General features: G+C 44.7%; 1 protein-coding gene across 3 annotated transcripts in view; it reads right to left on the bottom strand.

Moving 5' to 3' along the window:
* RGS8 (regulator of G protein signaling 8) overlaps positions 1 to 18,232 on the bottom strand; it is a 69,733-nt gene extending 51,501 nt beyond the window's left edge. For all 3 annotated transcript variants that reach the window (XM_082863061.1, XM_082863064.1, XM_082863065.1), the window contains exons 1-2: positions 18,172 to 18,232; positions 10,810 to 10,899 (exon numbers count right to left, since the gene is read on the bottom strand). The gene's annotated coding sequence lies outside the window, so the exon portion shown is untranslated. The remainder of the gene's footprint in view (positions 1 to 10,809; positions 10,900 to 18,171) is intronic.
* Between the last annotated feature and the right edge of the window lie 2,685 nt (positions 18,233 to 20,917).

Here is a 20,917-nt window from a genome sequence, read left to right as displayed (position 1 = left end):
GGATTTCCTTTCTGAAAAGTTTCAATACGATCTCCAATCTGCAAGCGATTATTTCTGGTTTGATTATGTTACACTGGTAAATTTCTCTAGGTTATTTGAAATAAATCATATATTTGTTTTTGTTTTAAAAAATAAAAATAGGGCTTCCCTGGTGGCGCAGTGGCTGGGAGTCCGCCTGCCGATGCAGGGGACATGAGTTCGTGCCCCGGTCTGGGAAGATCCCACATGCTGCGGAGCGGCTGGGCGTGTGAGCCATGGCTGCTGAGCCTGCGCGTCCGGAGCCTGTGCTCCGCAATGGGAGAGGCCACAAGAGTGAGAGGCCCGTGTACTGCAAAAAATAAAATAAAATAAAATAAAATAAATAAAAATAATAAAAATTTTTATGGAGCACTGGAGTAAGTGAGGTCCATGGCTCTGCCACTCTGCCCAAATGCTGAGGGAAGGAATATCTGAGTACATGGCGGTATACACTAGGCAAACAAGTTGGGAAGCTTTGGCTTAAGGAATGAAACAATGTAGAGATACAGAAATAAATAGGGTGCAAGTAGAGGCTTGGAAAGCACTTGTAAATTGGGGCTTGTTCTATCTTGTTGCTCTTGGAGTCCTACATTCTCCATGTGAAGAAGCTTGAACCAGCTTACTGGATGAATAGCAACATGTGACCCAGTCACTACTACTGTACCAGCCAACCAGCCAATAGCCAGTTAATGCCAGACATGTGAATGAGGTCATAGTGGATGATCCAGCCACCAGCCAACCCACCAGCTGTCTACTGACACATGAGCAAGCCCAAACAAGATTAGCTAAACCAGTACAAATCAGAAGGACTGCCCGACTGACTCACATAATTATGACCTAATAAATGGTTGTTGTTTTAAGCCATTCGGTTTTAGGATATTTTGTTACACAGCAAAAGCTCACTCATACATCCTGGATTTCAAACCCATACAGCCCAGATTTCAAACCCACTCTGGGTACTTCCAGCTCCTTTCCTTGCACACTAGCCATTTTTAATGTATCCACCACCCCAACTTCATTTCTAATATTAATGAGTAAAATTGACATTGGCAACTAATAAAATCCAGGCTTTATGAGAAAGCTGATTTGTGTTTGTTTCTTCTGAAACCTTCGTCAACCCTTCTTTGCCTCAGATTGGTTAATTTTTCTCTTGAATATAATAGGTATGTTAATTTACTCACCTATCATGACACAGTCCATTTATTGAACACAGCTTTGTGAGATAATTTTTGCCAGCTGTTTTGTCCTAATGTCTAATTGTCCCACAGGAATTGCTTACTCTTGGAGAGCAAGAAGTCATCCTTCTTTGTCTTTCACAGTGCCTAGTGCAGCCTTTCAGCGATTTCCAGACCTGTAAATCATGGCCCTGGTAAATTTATAAAATTCCCAGGCAGAAACCACAGGATCATCAATCTTTATGTTTTCAAATAAGAACATTAAAAATGGTTATCTACTGTTGCCATTATTTTATAAAATAATCTTATTGCCAAGAAGAGTATGAAGGACATAATCTAAGAATGAAGGATAATTCTTCCCATGCAAGCCCAGTTGGAAACTTTGCATCCACATTTAGGTACTTAGAAATTGATATAAAGAAATATATACACACATACACATGCATATGCACAGGTACGCATGCACACATACACACTGGATCATGTTAGCTTTTTCTTTCATTTTTTGTGGTTAGAGATAACTTTATCTTTGACTGGGATCTATAGTTGGACTGGATTTGGGAACCACTGGCCTGCATCACTGCACACATGAAACAAATACTCGGTAGAATAATAAAAGACCATGATCAGAGAAGGTGTTTGATAAGAACACCTAGGAGATATCTCAGCATTCATTACTTCTGCTAAAGGGATTAGCCCTGTTTCATATTGACTCTGGAAACCTTTCCTGGAGCAGGTCCTGACCCCTCCCATCACTGGCAGTAGATCCAAGTGAGACACATTTGCAGCACCACAAAAATAGATGTGCAATAACTAGCTACAACTCACATTTTACGGAGCACTTTGAAGGCAAACAAACTTTCCTACCTTTCAGCACACTCAGAACTGTGCAGCTTTTGGAGCTCAGGAATCCTATTTGAATTTTGTGCAACTGCAGAACTACCTACAATCACTCTTAAACAGCTATTTAAGAAAGCATTCCCTACATCCCAGACTAATATCTGACATGAATGTCCTGAGACCCAGATGTGGTCAATAGACTTTGCAGAAGTCGAAGAAAGAATAAGAGAGTTCTAGCCTGAACAGGAGAGACATTTCCTAGTCCACACCCAGTCCTTAGATATGAGAGATTCGGAGGTAAATAGCAGAATACACTGCAGTTTGATGTACATATGCACATGCTTAAGATGAATGTTTAGTACATTGTTTACATACACTCCGTGTCTGGTAGATATGGAATTTCAAAACCTGTACAGAATCATGCCCATATGTCTGCCCACTTATGAGCATCTACACCCATATATAGTGCTCAGTATAAAATCTGTTGAAAGGATGAATGAATGAACAAATGACATTTCTAGGACAGAGAAGATTTACTTATTAATCTAATCAACTTGTATTTATTTATCACCTCCTAGGGCCAGGCATTGTGCTAAGGATACCAATGCTTGGGATACTTCTATAAACAAAACAATCTTGATTTATTGTCTAGTTTTCATTCTCCCTACTCTGCCTCTGCCCTGTGTCAAAACCCATCTAATTAGGGTTTCCCTGGTGGTGCAGTGGTTAAGAATCCGCCTGCCAACACAGGCGACACGGGTTCGAGCCCTGGTCTGGGAAGATTCCACATGCCGCAGAGCAACTAAGCCCGTGCACCACAGCTATTGAGCCTGTGTTCTAGAGCCCGCGAGCCACAACTACTGAGCCTGCGTGCCACAACTACTGAAGCCCACACGCCTAGAACCCATGCTCCGCAACAAGAGAAGCTACCGCAGCGAGAAGCCCATGCACCGCAACGAAAAGTAGACCCCGCTCGCCGCAACTAGAGAAAGCCTGCGCGCAGCCAAAAATAAAAATAAATACAATAAATTAAAAAAAAATCTAATTTAAGAATCGACCAGCTACTCAAGAAGGTAAGTCACAGACATCCCAAGGCCATTCCCAACAATGATCCTCTAAGCCCATCTTTTGTTTTTGAACAGCTGTTGCTCCAAACCTAGTCTCTGTCTTATTCTAAACCCTTAGGTCTGGTGCCCTAATTTCAATCTGGTATTTGGTCTTTATGTCAGTTACTTATTGCTGTGAAACAAGCCACTCAATATCTTAGTGACTTAAAATAACCCCCATTTGTTATTGATTATGTATCTCTGAGTCATCTGGCTGGTTCTGCTGATTTGAGCCAGGCTGGGCTGATCTCCACTAGGCTGGCTCATGAATCCCAAGTCAACTGGTGGGTCAGCAGGGCCTGCCTGGTCTAGGATGGTCTCACCAGCATGCCTGGCACTTGAATGTCTGTTGGCTAGGGTGACAGGGCACATGTCCCTTAGCAACCATCTGGCTAGCCAAGCTTTTTTATGGCAGAGGTAAGGTCCCCCAAAAAAGACCAGAAGTGCAAAGACCTCTTGAAGCCCAGGCTTGGTACTGCCACAACCTTACTCTGCCGTACTTTACTGGCCAAACCAAGTCACCAGGCCAGCAGAGATTCAAGAGCGAGATAAACAGACGCCACACTTGATGAGAAGAGCTGCAAAGTCACATTATAGAGGCACAAATATAGGGAAAGAGAGAAGAATGGGGTCATTTTTATGACAAATCTACTGCAGTCTTGGTGCTTGAATTTATTTCTGGAGTTTGAATCTCTCTGCTTTCCCTGATCTCAAACCTGGCTCACCTCTCCAACTTTTCCAACTCTTCTGCCTCAGATAAGAATCTCCACTCAATTCCTATCCCATTAGGGGGGCAACCCCTGAAGCCAGCCCCTTCCTAACAAGAAAGAAACTCAGACCCCTTCCATGAGTCAGTTCTCTTATTCTTAAGTAATCCTCCTCTTGTCATGAAAAAAAAAACCTTCAGCTATTGCTAAAAATAGATATCTGAACAAGGCTGAACTCCAGCTGACAACTGTAATCAAAATTCTGATACCCAGAGAGGGCAGATCACTTAAGAAGAATCTGTACAACATGCTACCTTAACAAGGCTTATTCCTTGTTGAATGATAGGAATAGAATATATTTTCTCAATTCTAAAATACATTTTTTTCTCACATTTTAACATTTCTGTAGCTCAGTTGTCTTACAATCAGCAGGTACACATAATGTGGTAAGACTGGTAATCCCCCCGCCACTCCCATCAATGCCCCTCAAAAAATAAAGCTATATTAAAAACATAATTCCTCTTTCAATCGAGGGATGGAATCTTACAACTGAGAAAACGTTGTTGTGGGTCACCACCCCTCATTGCTTATGAAAATGATACAAATGAAGTCAGGGAAAAGTAAGGCCTCAGAAATGATAGGGTTTCCAAAAACTTCAACGTGTCATCGTCTCGAATTCAGGGAATTAGAGGTACTACTGGAAAGGATGACACAAATTAACCGATTGTTTTCTGCTTGACATTTACTAGAATGTCTCATGATGATTGAAAGTGACGGATTTGAGTTCCCTGTCTCTCCCTTCCCCTGCTTCCCTCTGGCACAGGGGCTGCTGGACAACAGAATGGAGAAAAATACAAAACCAAGAAGCCAAAGCCATGAAAATCTACAGATGAGTGGATAACCTTTGAATAAGGAGCTGGCACCATCTAATCAGTACATGGTTTCTTTGTCTGGTTTTTGTTTGTTTATTTGTTTTACTGTGTCCATTACAGGGCAGACTCTGGAGCCAGACTGCTTTTGTTTGAATCCCAGCTCTACCACTTAAAAGCTGTGTGACTTTAGGCAGGTGACTTAACCCTGCTGTGCCTCAGTTTTTATACCCATAAAAGTTATCATAACTAAGTATACTTACGGTAATGCCTGCCAGACAGAAATGCTCAATAAAGTTATTTATTAATTATTATTATCTCCTTGAAATTTCCTTGAAGAACAAATGATCTCTTCTCTCTGGAAAGCCAAAAAACATTTCCATAAAGTCCTAGGAGAAACCTAAGTACTTCCCTGATGCATAATTATTTTCCCTCTAAGATTAAAGCCACAACTACCTTTCCCCAAGATTTCTCCTTTTTGAAGATGAAAAAGTATCAGCAATGTTACTTAGGTGAGGGTGAATTTGCTAACTGAGCAAACTCCTTTTCCAGTGTTCAAAACTGCACCAGTCCTGAAGAAGAAAAGGGCAGAATCACCCCAGCACTTGCCACAGGGAAAGTGGAAAATATTTTACAAAACAGGCTAGATACGTGCCATATGGCTGTGTCCTCAGAAACTCCCATGTAGAGCCCTGTTGGAGGCTCTTCTCCCTGGGCTGCTGCTTCCCAAAGTCAGCTTGCTTGCTGCAGGGACCTTGAGAATCCATGGGGATTCACAGAACCTTGGGGATTGCGACAAGGACACAGGGAAAGTCCCTGGAGTGGCCTGCAACGTGCTGCAGGCTTGGGCCTTCCTGGCAGCATGGATATCTCTATTCCAAGAACCAAAAGATCTGGAATCTAGTCAAAGGAATCCCTTGGGGACTATAATGAATGTTGTGCTCCAGCAGTGCCCGCTCGGTTCAGCTGCTTGATTAATGACACATGAGAAGACTCAAGGCAAATTTAATGGGAGAGCAAACCTTTGCAGGGTGACTGCCCTGGATAAGATCCGGCACCTCACACCCCACAAAGGAAAACGGCAGAGTGGTGTATAAGACTCCTTCCGGAGCCGTGGGCCAAGGGCGAAAACGTGGTAAGAAGCTGCTTCGGTCTGAGCGTCTGAGTCCTGCGTGCCTACAAGCCCTGAGAGCCAGCCAGGGGGAGAAAGGCCTCCATCTGTTCCTTCGGAAGTCTCTGCTCCAGCGAGGGGGTCCCTCAGCTGCCAGGCCAGTCCCGCCCGGCTATTGGCTAACACATTTTCAAAGCTGTTCTCAAAGGCTTTGATGAGCTGGCTGTTGCTGGGCAGCAGCTGAAGCCATTTGCCCTGGAACATGGAAGGAAGCAGGTGTAACCGCTCACCCCAGCCTGACCCCCCAAACAGCGCCCCTACATACACTCTACAAATCATCGGGTTACTCTGTCCCTGTGTGTTTTATGTTTGTTTGTTTTTATGGTACGCAGGCCTCTCACTGCTGTGGCCTCTCCCGTTGCGGAGCACAGGCTCCGGACGCGCAGGCTCAGCGGCCATGGCTCACGGGCCCAGACGCTCCGCAGCATGTGGGATCCCCCCGGACCGGGGCACGAACCCGCGTCCCCTGCATCGGCAGGCGGACTCTCAACCACTGCGCCACCAGGGAAGCCCACGTCGCCGTGTGTTTTAATAAGCACACCAATCTCTGACCCCTTAGCATTCCTGCCCTAAGATATAACCAAGAGCATCATTCTTCTTGGCTTCCCTTTCGAGAGAAAGAGATGCCAGTCCAGGGTGGTGTTCTAGCCAAGACCCCAGGTACCACCTCAGGTGGACTCTGCCTGCAGATGATGCAGGATGCATCTTCCACCCTCTAATTTCCATAGCCTCCATGATATAGAGTTCCTGGATTCAGAGGTGTCTCAGGAAGACCAAATTCTTTTTACTAGCTTTCTCATTTTATTAAGTACAAAAAAAACCTGAATAACACTTTACTTAAAAATTAATGAAATCTCTAATTTTTGTTAATTGATGAAATTTTGTGTTTGAAAGAACTTTGAATTGAAAATTTAGCGTTTGAAAGGACTCTTTTGCAGCTATCTACTCTGATCACCACAACAACCCAGTGGACTAAGTATCTTTGAGGAAACTGAGACACCAGAAGGAAACTAAATTATTTAGGGATTTATTGTGAGTAATATAGTAGAGCTGGGATTCATATTCAAGTTTTCCCAATCCCAGTCAAATATTCTTTCCAAGCTTCCCAATTCTAATAAATAAATTACATGTATTGTGAATCCTTGTAAGAAATTTGTCATATAAATGTACTCAATGTGGTTGTCATGTTTTCTTTTTTTTAATTTTTAATTTTATATTGGAGCACAGTTGATTAACAACATTGTGCTATTTTCAGGTGTACAGCAAAGTGATTCGGTTATACTGTCATGTTTTCTTGAAACCCTGTTAAGTATGTCCAACATGACGTTTAGGCCTCTTCTTCCCCTACCTGTTGCTCTGTCCCAAATAAGGCAAAAAAGTGAAGTTGGAGTCATGGAGTAGAATAGTAGGAGTTTGAGTTGATGGACAAAAAACAACCACTGGATGTCTTTGAGCAGAATTATGACATCATAACAGCTGCATTTTAGGAAATTTCATTCAGCAGCAAGGTGTCAGACTCAGAAGAAAAAGCAGATGCGAGTTACCATTTCTCTCGTGCCATATTCCAATCTTCCCTTGGGACAAATGCAACTTTTCGCCCCTCCAAGTGTACCATAAAAAAGTTTCCTGCAGGGCTTCCCTGGTGACGCAGTGGTTGAGAGTCCGCCTGCCGATGCAGGGGACACGGGTTCGTGCCCCGGTCCGGGAGGATCCCACATGCCGCGGAGGGGCTGGGCCCGTGAGCCATGGCCGCTGAGCCTGCGCGTCCAGAGCCTGTGCTCCGCAAAGGGAGAGGCCACAGCAGTGAGAGGCCCGCGTACCGCAAAAAAAAAAAAGGATCTTGACTTCCAGCTGGGGATGGGGCAAGGTCTGGATAAAATTGGAAAGTAGTATCCTCTATCTAAAGAGGCAGAGGCAAAGGTCTCCCCTTCGGAGTCGGAGTCCAGTCAACCTTTGAGCTGAAACCTTGAGCTGTTGTCCACCCTTAGATCTTTCCTCATCACTGCTGGATTCTCTGCTTTTAAAGCTCTTGCCTTATAACTCATATACTTGTTTTTTTAAATATTTATTTATTTTATTTATTTATTTTCCTTATTTTTTTGGCACACGGGATCTTTGTTGAGGCATGCAGGATCTTTTCATTACAGCACGCAGTCTCTTTGTTGCAGCACTTGGGTTTTCTCTCTAGTTGCAGCATGTGGGTTTTCTCTTCTCTAGTTGTAGCGCGTGGGCTCCGGGACACATGGGCTCCATAGTTTGCAGCACGCAGGCTCTCTTGTTGAGGCGCGAGAGCTCAATAATTGTGGTGCGCAGGCTCAGTTGCCCCGCAGCATGTGGGATCTTAGTTCCCTGACCAGGGATCGAACCTACATCCCCTGCATTGGAAGGCGGATTCTTTACCACTGGACCACCAGGGAAGTCCCTCTCATATACTTGTTAACAAAGGGATCAGCCAGCTAACCTGAGAGAGGGTTAAAAGTCCAATCCTAAGTAAAGTATTTATATTATCTGTGACTTCTTAAATAAATCAATGTTACACTTTTCCAGTGACTTCCTAAACAAATTCAATTCTTCAGCTTTGTTATCTAACCCCTAAGTGATAATTATGATGGGAATTTCAGACCAGGTCAAAGGAATGGATCATTGGGAGATGACCCAATATTTTGAAGGAGATTAAAAACTTCTGTCCCTTCATTTACACCAAATATGTATCCACCTAACATATATCACAGTCCACTAACTGCAAGTACATGGCAAGTCACCTCTACTAAATGGGAGTACACTGGGTCATTGGAATGTGTAGGCCAATGACAAAAAGGCAGGAGTACTTTGTTTTCAGCAAGTTCATTCATGCACTCACCCATTCATTCATTCATTTTCAGTATCTGTTATGTGCCGTGCACCCTGCAATGCTGGACAAGATAGAGGGATTCCGAATGGTCCAGACTGAGTACACAGTTTCCAGCCAGAGCCCTGACCTAAATTTTGCAAAAATCCCTGGCCCTCCAGGCTTCAGCCTCTACAAATTGCCCTCTGAAGGGGAAGGAGCATTTTCGCCTGCAACCCAAATTTCTGGGAGAGTTGCTTGGGTGCTAGCAAAAGCATAAAGCAGAACTGCTCCCTGGGGCGGCTGGCAAAGTTTTATCATCCCCAGAGGAGATGACACTAGTCTGGGTAACAAACTGCTCTGGTCTCACAAACCCTACTTGCCACCCATTCCCAGCCTCAGCCCTGAGAGATGAGACGAACAATAGATGAGAGAACAAATAGAATTAGAGCTTGCAGAGGGGTAGCCTGAATATAAATTGACATAGGCTTCAGCTAAGAAAAATACTATCCCTTTTAGATCAGCTCGGTGCTTTGTGACCACCTAAAAGGGTGGGATAGGGAGGGTGGGAGGGAGGGAGACACAAGAGGGAAGAGATATGGGGATATATGTATATGTATAGCTGATTCACTTTGTTATAAAGCAGAAACTAACACACCATCGTAAAGCAATTATACTCTAATAAAGATGTTAAAAAAATTAATTAATTAAAAAAATAAAATAAAATAAATATACTATCCCTTTTGTTTTTGAGTCTTCGACTCAACACAACTCTGGGGTTTTTCTAACTTTATTTTCTCCTGAACCATCCTCACAGCATCCTCCTACCTTTCCCCTCTGTTCTAAAGTGGAAATACAGAACCAATATCAGCTCTAACCTGATTATCTGTTAAAATTGGGCCAGCAGAGGGTAAGGGATAATAACCACAGACAATTCTGAAAAACTATTTAAATTTGCCTTTGGCCTACATTTGTTTGTATGTGTGCATTTCAAAGTACATTTACCTTCCTAATTATGTCTTGTTTGCATTTCCTCAGCACACATTGATGGGGAAGTCAGGGAGGGGTGCAGGGAGTGGGCTGAGTGTTGAGAAAAGCTGGTTTGAGATTAAAATTTGTAGGAGTTAAGCCACAAATTACATCATTCATTTAACAAATATTTATTGAACGGCAAGAAATGGTACAGCACGGCACTTGGTTTTGCAGGAGGTAGAAAGTAGGAATGAGATACAGTGTCTGCCTTTAAGGTTTGCCATCTTCTCAGGAAGTGTACACACACACTTGGTGTTTATACAATTGAAATTTCACTACAGCTTTAAATATGAGCCTAAATAGCACAGTTTTTAACGCAAATATCAACAGAACCTAGGTGGCTTTTGATCGAACAAGGCTCAGATAAATAGGGATTTCTCCAAGAACCATACTGCAATTTTCTGTGTTTCTCTGCTTGCATAAAATGCACGTTTCTCGGCTTGTAGAAAATAGCAGAGGAATCACTTCCCAGGGTACACGAGCATTCACGATAATGGGTTGGAGAGGTTTCCCCTTGAGACAGCATTTCTGAATGTACTGATAAATTAACCACTGAGGAAGCAAACACTCAGTGTGTCACATGCTCTCAGTTCAGCCACTTCCAGGCAAGCCCGTCACAGCCTTCCTTTTGGTTTGCATCCCTAGGCCTGGAATCTGTGACACTGCCCCTCAAAGGGCAGGAGCCTTCCCCAATTCAGTCATCCATGGAAGTCAAGTGTGTCAACTTGGGAAAAGCAGGAGAGAGGACAAGAGCCATGATGGACCCACATGTGAAGTGGGACAAGAGTGTGGCTCCGTAACACTAATCCTTCACCCAGATTCTCCTACTAAAACAGATTCCTTTCCACTCCCTCGCTGCCATTTCCATGATGGCAAGAGGAATTGGTAAGGTGGATTATGTGTGTGTCACTTGCAGTGTGTGAATCCCAGACACACCCTCACTGCCCCCACTGCTGGGAGAGCATCTGGGCCCCAAGCTGTCCTTGGTGTGTTGTGGGAGAGAGGGTGGCCTCCTGTTAGCGATGAGAGAGGCATTCTCAGAAGGCACCTCCAGCCAGGCTTACGTGGTCATTATCAGCACCAAGGTCAGAGGCACTCAGCACACCGGCTCGCTTGTATGTGTGCAAGGTAGGTGCCTCCTCACTGCAGGTGACCTAGGGAATCAATGAACTGGTTTCAGAGGTCAAACAACATATTTTACACATAGTAAAAGGAAGAATTGTTATGTGAGATGACACACACATTAGGTATATTCTCACTCTGTATCACAATATTTTTTAAAAACTGCTCTAGGACATTCAGTATTGATGTGGATGAGCATGAAGCCAAAGCCTTAGAAATGATCCCCTAATACTCATAGAATCAGTACTAAGGTAAGAGTAAATATCTGCATCGTGAACAAGCGTTGACAACACAAATAAAGGACAAGGGAGAGTAAGTTCCTTTTTTTAAAAAATATTTTATTTATTTATTTGGTTGCGCTGGGTCTGAGTTGCGGCAGGTGGGCCCCTTAATTGCAGCTCACTGGCTCCTTAGTTGCAGCAGGTGGGCTCCTTAGTTGTGGCGTGCAAATTCTTAGCTGCGGCGTGCAAACTCTTAGTTGCCGCATGCATGTGAGATCTAGTTCCCTGACCAGGGATCAAACCCAGACCCCTGCATTGGGATCTCAGAGTCTTAACCACTGCACCACCAGGGAGGTCCCTGAAGTTCCTCTCAAGACAAGGCTGTGTATAGGGGAGCTGACGGACCCTTCCAATTCTTGCCATGGGTTTCAAGTTCCCAGAAATGCCTCTTGTAAAGCATCACTCAGCAAGGGAAAAGCAGCCACCTACTTTATAGTTTCTCCTATAACTGAAGAGTTTTGGGAGAAAGGGAGGGAGAGAGGGCAGGAGATTCAGTGCTCCAGTGTCCCTGAGAAACTTTTCAAAAATACGTCTTGTAGGGGCTTCCCTGGTGGCTCAGTGGTTAAGAATCTGCCTGCCAACGTTGGGGACACGGGTTCGAGCCCTGGTCCAGGAAGATCCCACATGCCACAGAGCAACTAAGCCCATGCGCCACAACTACTGAGCCTGCGCTCTAGAGCTGCGAGTCACAACTACTGAGCCCACGTGCCACAACTACTGAAGCTTATGCGCCTAGAGGCTGTGCTCCACAACAGGAGAAGCCACTGCAATGAGAAGCCCGCGCACCGCAACGAAGAGTAGCCCCCGCTCGCTGCAACTAGAGAAAGCCCACACGCAGCAACGAAGGCCCAACGCAAACAAAAATAAATTAAATAAATAAATTTATTTTAAAAATATACATCTTGTAAAGACTGACTCCCCTGTACAACTGGTGCTAACCATGCCACCTGCTAAACTGAGCAGGTAGAGATTTGAACACTGAGATTGAGCACGTAATTAACCACCTAAGTAGGAAGAACTGATACCCCCAGAATGCCTTCCCCACTCTTAAAATTAATGTGGGAGTTAAGTATATTTTATTTCAAAAACTAAATTCCCCTGAAGAGGTAACACTTTAGACTGTCCATCATTTACATCTCAGTGTGAATTCGTTTCAGATCCTGTTCTAAAACCAGGTATTGATAAGAACAAGAAAAGAACAGGACAACCCCACGTGGCTTGGAGGATACTGCCGTTGTAAAAAAGGGGCCCCAAGGAAGGAGGCTGGAGAGACAAAGACAACCTTCTACTTCGCGGTGCTCAGAGCTGGTCCAGCTGAGGAACACGGCCTCCTGCCCACTGAGAGACTGCAGCCACTGTGGTTTGAACCAGCTTTCTAAGAACATTGGCCATCTGAGATTGGCTTTGAACAAAGCAGGATAGGGTGTGCCCAGAAGCATCAACAACTTGATTTTAATATTTGTCAACCATCCTTATTCCTTTTCCTGTCTTCCCCCTCCCCCACCCCCATCACCACCAGGATAATCATTCCAATAACCCCCTAACTTGGGATCAGATGATCTCCATGCTGTGGCCAGGAAAAGTCCAAGGGCTGAGGCACCTAAGACAACTATCTGGTCATCATCATCCTCAATAAGGAACATGTATATTACTAGACACTTTCTCTCTGTCAGCATCGTGCTAAGCTTTTTACGTGGATTATTTCTTTCGATCATCACAACCACCTATGAAGTAAGTTTCTCATTGTCCAATGATAAAAGCAAGGCTTGAGAGGTTAAGCCAATGTCACGGGGCTTGTAAGTAGTGCAGCTGGGATTCACCGAAGACAGTCTAACTCCAGCAGCGGCAACGCTTGGGAAGAAGTACTCGTTAGTGCCGTGATCAACTGCGAAAGCTTTGCACTCTGTGTGTCGTCCACTCTGGCCTCCTCCCTGCACAAGGCGACCTGACAAAGGACTTTCTGCCCATATACCTCCCAGGTGGTACTGGAAAGGAAACCCTGGCCTGGGCCCCAAGGCATCCTTCAAGGAGATGCATGAAGGAGAGACAGACGTGGCTCACAGCCACTGTCAGCCCCGCACTGAAGAGCAGCCATCTCCAAGGAGGCGTTCCTGGGCTTCCCCACCCCTGAGATGAAATCATGGCTCAGGCAAGGGGTGTGAAGCCATCTGTGGATTGACAGCATAATACCCATGACTTTCACAGTATGTCTTTCAGCTGCAGAAATACGGACAGGATAATTTTAGCTCCACGTGCCTTAGCACAGTTCCATCTCTCCTGCCACCCGACTGGCTCCAGACAGAGGCCCATTGTGTCCTTCTGCACCAAGGCCCTCAGACCCAGTTAAGAACCACAGACTGCAAACTCTGGGGAGTCAGTTGGGGCCCCAGTGGAGGGCAAGGCTCAGGGCTACCACCGGTTCTCTCCCCACGTCCCGGAGCTGTGTGTCCTGAAGTGACGGCCTCTGAACATCCAAGGGGACGCTGCTGCTCCCAGCACCTGCTCGCTGACACACAGCTCCCCTGAGCAGCTCTACACAGGCAGAGCAGAGGGGAAAGAAGGGCTCACCTGTGCGGAACGCTGGGACAGCCAGCACCCTTTGACCTAGAAAGAAGGAGTGACCTAACCGTGCTCCTTCTCCTCCTTTCTTTCTTTGGTTTTAGTGGCTCTTCTTTTTCCTGATTTTCCTCCTACTTCTGCCGATGTGCTTTTATGTGTGTGTAGGGGGTTTTGTCCTTTATAGGATATTGTCCAGTTTTCTCTCACTTCCCTAATTTTATGGGTCTTATATCTTAGTGGGAAACCCTAGGCTCTCATCATTTCCATTCTAACCAATTTTGCTCTCCTCATCTCTGCTCTCTCTGCTCACCAAAGGCCAGGCCTCAGTGCTTAGTGAGGAAAACAACTCAAGAATCTGAACTATGAAGCATGTACACATGCATGTGCACATGCACACGCACACACACGTGCACACCCTTCCCACTTGGGACAGAATACATGCTTGGCTCAAACCCACCCAAGCCAGTAGAAGACAATGACCTTTCTCTCTCTAATTACAATCTCCACATCAATGTGGCACCCCACACCTAATCACCTTTAGAATCCAGGGACTGCATTTCCTTAGCTCTTGGTGAACTGTAAGTTACTCCATAGGGCCAAAGACTGGATGACATACCATGGGATGACCAGGTGTTGGCACTGGATAACACTGTATCTCACTGGCACTCCCCTGCCTACTTGGGATTTAAAAATCTGACAAGCTACCTATTCCCAGTCTTAAAGAAAAAGATACTGAGTTGCAAACTATTGTCAAGTTAATTCTTATTTTTTCAAATCTCACTTGCTCTGCCAGCTCAGGGAAACTTAACATTCCTTTGCCTCAGTTTCCTCATCTTTAAAAAAGGATACCAGGGCTTCCCTGGTGGCGCAGTGGTTGAGAGTCCGCCTGCTGATGCAGGGGACATGGGTTCGTGCCCCTGTCCGGGAAGATCCCACATGCCGCGGAGCGGCTGGGCCCGTGAGCCATGGCCGCTGAGCCTGCGCGTCCGGAGCCTGTGCTCCGCAACGGGAAAGGCCACAAGAGTGACAGGCCTGCGTACCGCAAAAAAAAAAAGAGGAAAAAAAAAAGGATACCAAAAATCACGTATCCCTTAGGGTCATAGTATCCAATCAATAGGAAACATCTACAACAATCCAACTCTGGACAAGTTAACTAACAAGATAGTGCCTAGGCTCAAGAGAATAAAATGAATTGTCAGGTCCCAGAAAAGGCAGTGAAACACCACGATTCCAGGTTACAGAAAGGAACAATTTCCTCAGGGCAGCCCTATTGGGATTCATCAGCTCCATTCATTGTTCCCACCTTGTTTCACTCAACTCAAGTTTTGTATTTCCAAGAGAGAGCCTGATCGGTCTAGCACAGGTCATACACCCATCCTCGTTACCAGTGCAGGGCACAGAATGTGGATTTACAGGTGTGGTATAAAGCCTAAAATTCAGACCCAATATCATGTGTGCCTTGATATCTGGGGAAAACTGGGAGGGTCTCGAATGACCTAACCACAAATTCTCCTCCCTCTCTGCTCCTGCAAATAGGGCCCCCTAGTCAAAGGACCCTCCGTATCAAACAGACCAAGTGCAAGTCCTGCCTCTCCCTGAGTAGCTGGCTTCAGCTCCCTGCCAGCTCATGGAATTATTCAAACAACCCAATCACATCCTCATGTGGAAACCACGGGGCACCCCAAACCCTTGATACTACAAAGTTTGCCTCCCACAGCCTCTGCTTGTTCCCTTTCTTCCCACATGCAGCCCCCATGTGACCCTGTGCGGCCTGTGCTGTCCTCCTCCCCCAGCCTGCGAGAGCATGTGACTCACAAAGTTCTGTCAATCTCATCTGTCCAGTGTCAGGCGTCATGTGTCCATCCACCCCCATAACGCTTTGGAGAGAATCCCTCCTTCACCAATGGAGTAAAGGGGAGGCAAATAAAACAGGCCCCTAAGATTACATGTTCTAGGGGCTGGGTGGTTCCCAAGAGCAAAGTCAAGTGCTGTTACCAGAGACTAGGAGGAATGCAGGTCCAACAAAAACAACAGGTGCCCAGTACATCATGAAGAGTGCTTAACACAGGGCCTGAAAACCAGAAAGTGATCCTGAAAATGTAGGCAGTAGTAACATTATTTCCACATTGTCATGGAAATCGACAGTCTCTGAAAATAAACCTCCTAGTGTAGCATTTTCCACGTTTATGGAGTACTCTTTGCCCCCCTCTCCAGACGTATTCCCAGCACCTCATGGCAGTACAGAGCACCAGGCACCCAAAAAGCCAAGGCATCGTTAAGGCAACCACAGGGGTGGGTCCCAAGGCAGGAAGTGCAGAGACACTGGCAGAAACCCCCTTGCTTGGGATTCCTGAATTGAGCCGACGGAAAAGGCAGTAGGGCATCATACAAGCACCTCGCTCTGCAAGTAATGTCACTGCATCCGGTGGCAAGGGAACAGGTGATGAACCAATACCGCCCCTGCACTGAGCCACTCCCCTGATTATTTATGTCCTCCAAGTAAGGGGAACACTATTAAAAACACTACATTTGGCAAGGATTGGCCCTCTGAGCAGAATGTGTAGCCAGTGCGTGATGACGTATCCCAATCACAAATGCCAGACAGAGCCCCCGACCCCAAACATCAACCTGTTGCCTATCATTCTGCCACTAAAATGTCATCCTTTCAGTTTCTGAGAGTCTTTTGCAAAATAACACAGGTCCCACCTTTTTAGCAAATACCTCACCTTTGCGGAGTTTTGCTCTCCTTAAGCTGAGAACCAAAATAGGACACAGGCTGGGTACCTGACTGGAAGCAGAACACCTGACTAGGACAAGACCCAGGAGGGAGGAAAGGAGGACTGAGCAGTGGCTGGGGACACACACCAGTGACAAATATCAAGACAGCGACTCAGTGGACCAGGGTCAGCCAGCATTGGCTTGAGCTCTGGGACCACCTAGCTAAGTGATTAGGCCTCAGCCTAGCTTCACCCTAATCTCTGTGTGCCAAGCACCTGGCATTGGCATCAACAGCCGGGGATATGCGGGCCCCAGATGTTGGCTAAATTCCCCAAATTCCCAGATGCTGCACAGGACCTGGGATCTCAGCTCCCTGAGCGCCAAGAAATCCTAATTTAGGCTTTCCACCATGCCAATCTCTATTTTCCTCCTTTGCTTCCCATCACCCTAGTGATTCTCATTTGTTTTATGTTTAGAAATCAAAATTCTTGAGTAACTGCAAGCATAGCTCTCTGCTATTTAAGAGTGCACATAATAACAACAGTAAGGGTAACAATTAAAGAGCTTATCAAATACCAGGCGCTTTATAAATATTATCTTCTTTACTCCCCTACAATTACCCTGCAAGGTGGGCTTTGTTACTCCCACTAAACAGGTGAGTCTGAAATGTTAAGGGACTTGTCCAAGGTCACACGGATAGTCAGTGGCAGAGCTGGAACTCTAATCTAACTGCAAAGCCTCAAACACACTCATTGCCTCTTGAAAAAGGGTGCTAACTTATTATAATATCCTAATCATGCTGGAAAGACTAACCATACACCCATGAAGGATCCATGAAGAAAACATGACAGTTTTCCCCAAAAGTTCTACTCAGGTGTTCAGAATATAAACTACTTGGATGTCAATTCATGGCCACACTTGACCTTATTACTCAGGTCTCAGAGAGTCAGACCCTGCCCTAGAAGCTAAATAAATAAACATATCTTGTTCCATCTGAATTCTACCATGAAATCCTGCTATCTTTTTAGTCTGTTTCTAGAGTCCTTATTGATATATCTTTTCAAGGTTTTCACGTATCACCCACAGCTAGAACATAAAAGTGTTCCTGGCTTGGAACACCATATGAACAGCATTTACACCTTTCTAAAATGTGGGCATCCTTTAAAATATCCACATTTTACAATAAATGATATCATTTAGGATGTTCCAACAGAGAAGCATTCTTTTCCTTCTGTTCTTCTATTGTAGTCATGGAGACTTCAAATTTGGTTAAAATGAACAGACAAAATTAAAACCTGCACAAAAAGTTGGTATCAGAGCAAATAATAATGACAGTTTATATTTCGGCAGTTTTTGTGTCTGAGGAAATCAATCATTCCACAGACGTTACCTCATTCTGATCTCTCACTAAGGTAGGAAAAGGACAGGTACTCCCGTCCTCTCAAGATCCAAAAGGGAACCATGGCGAAGACCGTGATAAAGGGAGACGGGGTCTGTGCTACAGGGAAATAAACAGCTGAAAGAAATAATTGCAGCCACCCAGTTATTTGGCATCAGACTGGTCAAATTAATCATTTGAAATTAATGTTTTAATCAGTCAACTCAGCCGTATTGGTCTGTATAGACAAGAACTGACAGATTTACCAGCAAGCCACGGAGAATAGCTGAGAATAAACCTCAGGTCACTTCACTGAATGTGTTGCTTTAAAAAGACAACATTTCCCTGCCCCGCTGGATATTGCTTACCTTGATGGCTGCAGGCGTCCTACATATCTCCACACTGTCACCAGGGCGGGTGTCTCTAAACTACAGATCTGATCACGTTACTCCCCAGTGATAGCTGGATGGACTTGAAACTCTTCCTGATGACACAATGTCCTTCCTGGCCTGACCTCCTGACTACTTTGCTGTCCCATGTCTCACTACCCACCCCCAATGCCATGCTGTGGTTGTAAGAAGCTATCGGTGGCTAGCAATTCTTTAAATATTCCAGGCTGTTGCCTGGCCATACTACCTTGCCCAGCCACAGACATACACCCCAGTCTCAACCCAGCATTGCCTGTATGAAAACAACCATTTATGAAAACAACCTCCTTCCTTCCTTTTTTAAAGTAATGTTTTATTATTTTTAAAAAAGCACACAGAAAATATGGTAAAGAAAAAAGCAAGAAAACTAAAAGTATATATAATCTCGTTGCCCACAGATAACATCCTGTTAGCATTTTCAGTATATTCCTTATAGTCTTTATATGCACAAATACAGACATTTTCAACCACACCAATTTGACTTCTGAGACTCAACTCTAGTGTCACTTCCTGTAAGATGATTTTTCTAACCTTTTCTCCCCCTCATCTTCCCAAACTTAATCATGCTCTCTCCCACTCACCCTTCAGGTCTCAGTTTAAATGTCATAACCTCAGACAGTCCTTTCCAGACCCCCCCCAAAGTATATAAATTACATCACCCCACTTACTCATCACCCCACTTACTCTCTCTGATAACACAGAAAAGTCCTTTTCTTTCATCACAGTACCTGAATTTATCATTGTATATTTATTTGTGTGTTTCTACATCCACGTCTTTCCCATTAGATTGATAACTCCATGAAAGTAGGGACCATAGCTGTACCCCCCAAACCTGAAATAGCATCTAGTGTCATCAAACACACAATGAATGTGTGTTTAATAACTAATGAATGGCAGCTCCCTTCTCCGTACCCACGCTAACACCTTACCAATCTCTACCATGTCAACTTACATATTTTATTATACCAGTTACTCACCATGTAACTGTATGCTCCTGGAAGACAAAGACTGTCTTTAAGTCCACGACTTCATTTTTACCTAGGAAATCATAATTACATCCCTATCACACGATGTCCTGAACATGGCATATATTCAATTCTTTTGAATGATGAAAAAAACGAATGAATGAATTGCTATATGGGCAGGACAGCTTGCCAGTGATGTCCTTGGGTGATCCTATTTCTCATGTAAATTCTTTACTCCTGGTTTTGCTTAATAATGGTTTCCACGTAATACCAAAATATTGCTGAAAAGTGAAAACACTGCTTCATGCTCCAGATGTTTCACTTTCAGAAGCCAGACATCCAGATCATTGCACACATATGAGAAATTTAGTGCCCTTTCATCCAGGTGTTTGGCATCTTCTTGGCTCATTCAGAGTCTAAAGGAAACAAGAAACAGATGCTTTGCCCCACCACCACCAGTAAAACTAAATAAATATAGATAGCTTTAGAGAAAATGAAAATAAATAATTTCCGTGATTAAAGCCCACATTTTCAGTGCACCATAATCTTTCTACATTCCAAAGAGCACTGGTTTACATAAGAGACAACTGTTATGTGGGAATATCAGTGAGTTTGCTTTCAGCTGCAAATGAGAAAACCCAACTGAAAATGACTTAAATAACAATAATTTCAGTACCGCACAGAAGAGGAAGTCTGGAGGTTGGCGAATTCAGCAGTTCGGCAGCATCAACAAAGATCCCAGTGTTTTCTACCTTTCTGCTCTGGCTTTCTTAGAAAACACCTTCCCAGAGTTTCAAAGCAACAGGAATAGGACCAGGTGTCACAGACACAACAAAGAGCATCCTGCAAAGAAGGCAGTTATTCCCATGCACCTCTTTAAATTGGCAGAGAAAACTTTAGCACTCTTCCCCTCCCTAAGTCACTTCTCTAGCCCTAGAGATCAAGACTGAGTCAAATGTCTATGCTTAACTCAAATTATTGGAAAGGGGAATAAGATTAACACAATTGTTTTAGATCAGTGGTTTTGAAGCTTTAGCCCAGATTGGAGTCATCCAGAGGGTTTGTTAAAACAGACTGCTGGGGCGTCCCTGGTGGCACAGTGGTTGAGAGTCCGCCTGCCGATGCAGGGGACACGGGTTCGTGCCCCGGTCCGGGAAGATCCCACATGCCGCGGAGCAGCTGGGCCCGTGAGACATGGCCGCTGAGCCTGCGCGTCCGGAGCCTGTACTCCACAACGGGAGAGGCCACAACAGTGAGAGGCCTGCGTACCGCAAAAAAAAAAAAAAAAAAAAAAGACTGCTGGGCTCTACCCTGAGCTTTTGATTCAATAGATCTGGGGTGGGGCCTGAAGTTGTGTGTTTATAACGAGTTCCCAGGTGATGCTGATGCTGGTCATCCTGGGACCACATCTGAAAACCTCTGGCTGAGAACCTTATGAACTACCTACCGGGGATGGTGAGGGGGACAAGCCTACCAGGTACCTTGGTTGTCTGAGAGCTATACAGGAATCATGGTTTTCTTTGCAAGGAAGAGGAGAGTAGCTGTATGCTGGCAATATTAGGGTCTGCCATAGTGAAACAGAATAATAACAGCTAGAATGTATTCATATGCACCAAAATTGCTCTAAACCTGGAATATACATTATACAACTCTCCCAAATAATCCTTCGAGGTAGGTATTTATCATGCCCACTTATAGACCAGAAAATCAAGAATCAGAAA

This window comes from Leucopleurus acutus (assembly GCF_964270905.1).
Source record: "Leucopleurus acutus genome assembly, chromosome: 2".
Classification (NCBI taxonomy): domain Eukaryota; kingdom Metazoa; phylum Chordata; class Mammalia; order Artiodactyla; family Delphinidae; genus Leucopleurus; species Leucopleurus acutus.
The sequence above is the reverse complement of the archived record's forward strand: the minus strand, read 5'-3'. Positions and strand labels throughout refer to the sequence as shown.